We start from the raw sequence: 1995 nt of genomic DNA, 5'->3' as shown, positions 1-1995 counted from the left end.
CAGGTTCCAAAGCGTCACCTGTTCATAGACTTCAAGGCGGCATACAAAAGTATCGACCACGCTGAGTATGGAAGATCGTTGAACGAGAACAGCTTTTCCGGGAAGCTAACAAGATCTTAAGAACCTTGCCCGTCCCAAAACAACCCTGCCTGCATATTTATCCGCCAATCGGTCCAGTAGTTTCAGAATCTAAAAGGGCTAGTCTGACAGACAAACAGACATAAAAAAATCCAGAAATTTATTTTTATACGAAAGATGGGCATGTTCAAACGTTCTTTCGCATCGACAATAATTATAAAAATCGTTTAGATTTTTCTCTCTCAACTATGATGAAACATAGTAAAAACCCTCAGCCAACCAAAATCCCCACATTAATCATTCCGTTGGAATCCTAAAAACATCTCGCCCAACGTGGGGCTCGAACCCACGACCCTGAGATTAAGAGTCTCATGCTCTACCGACTGAGCTAGCCGGGCATCTGTAGGGCACAAAATTTGCTCTGCACAACTAATCGATCAGTGATCTTCTCTCGTTGGGAAATAATCACCCAGCGTGCTGTGCTATCCTTCCCTCAAAACATTTTCCATTCCACAAGGATTCGAAAAGCTTTGACAGCTAAAGCAGGTGTGTTACACCGTTTCTTCTTTGCGTGGGAAACCACATGGCGATTGTAAGTTTCTCCCTCATCGTCTCATCGTTTTCTGCCACGGCTAGGATTTAGCAAGTAAAATAACACAAGCATAAGGATACAAGGCATCATAAAGGAACATAATTTTTATCGCATGTAATCACTGCTTTTGACCTAGACGTTTGTTCGGTCGCAGCTGCCTGATGCAGTCTCATTCTGGATCCGAGGAATAAATCCGACTACAACCGTAGCCATTCATGTTCGCAGAAAGGCAAAACGAATTCTGTGTGATGATCTCAATGATGCAATAGACTCCTCCCACTCTTGCCATGCCTAGGTATTGCCTATACTTGATGACCCCTTTTCTTGATTCAAACTACATACACGGTCCAGTAATAAATGGGTTCCTACGTTTGATTGACGAACCGTAAAAAAGGAACGTGGTTCTCAATGTTCGGGGATTCGGAAAACCATTATTGTCACACGTTTTGGATGTTTCTTTTGCCGAGTGTGGGTGACTTGAGCCTTGATCAGGGCACACGAGCCTCAATTCTTAACAATCAAAAGGAACGACAAAAAGAAACACTACACGGAATGAAATGATTTTACTATTTTAAGGACCATGTTTTTTCGAGACGTGACAAAAAGGGATACGATTGCGAAGATGAATTCACTTTTAAGGATTTTTCTGAAGCTGGCGAAATTAAAAAGTCAGACGAACAAGCGAATGTAATTTCTAAACTGCTTAATTGTGTAAGTAAGTAAGTAAGTAAGTAAGTAAGTAAGTAAGTAAGTAAGTAAGTAAGTAAGTAAGTAAGTAAGTAAGTAAGTAAGTAAGTAAGTAAGTAAGTAAGTAAGTAAGTAAGTAAGTAAGTAAGTAAGTAAGTAAGTAAGTAAGTAAATAAGTAAGTAAGTAAGTAAGTAAGTAAGTAAGTAAGTAAGTAAGTAAGTAAGTAAGTAAGTAAGTAAGTAAGTAAGTAAGTAAGTAAGTAAGTAAGTAAGTAAGTAAGTAAGTAAGTAAGTAAGTAAGTAAGTAAGTAAGTAAGTAAGTAAGTAAGTAAGTAAGTAAGTAAGTAAGTAAGTAAGTAAGTAAGTAAGTAAGTAAGTAAGTAAGTAAGTAAGTAAGTAAGTAAGTAAGTAAGTAAGTAAGTAAGTAAGTAAGTAAGTAAGTAAGTAAGTAAGTAAGTAAGTAAGTAAGTAAGTAAGTAAGTAAGTAAGTAAGTAAGTAAGTAAGTAAGTAAGTAAGTAAGTAAGTAAGTAAGTAAGTAAGTAAGTAAGTAAGTAAGTAAGTAAGTAAGTAAGTAAGTAAGTAAGTAAGTAAGTAAGTAAGTAAGTAAGTAAGTAAGTAAGTAAGTAAGTAAGTAAGT

The 1995-nt window shown here is 36.7% G+C and overlaps 1 non-coding gene across 1 annotated transcript; it reads right to left on the bottom strand.

The window, feature by feature from the left end:
- Window positions 1-403: 403 nt before the first annotated feature.
- Window positions 404-476, bottom strand: Trnak-cuu (transfer RNA lysine (anticodon CUU)). The gene has a single exon. It is a non-coding gene; the product is annotated as a tRNA-Lys (tRNA).
- Window positions 477-1995: the final 1519 nt, after the last annotated feature.

Source organism: Aedes albopictus, chromosome 2 (genome assembly GCF_035046485.1).
Source record: "Aedes albopictus strain Foshan chromosome 2, AalbF5, whole genome shotgun sequence".
In the NCBI taxonomy this organism is placed as follows: domain Eukaryota; kingdom Metazoa; phylum Arthropoda; class Insecta; order Diptera; family Culicidae; genus Aedes; species Aedes albopictus.
This window is presented reverse-complemented; position numbering and strand designations above follow the sequence as displayed.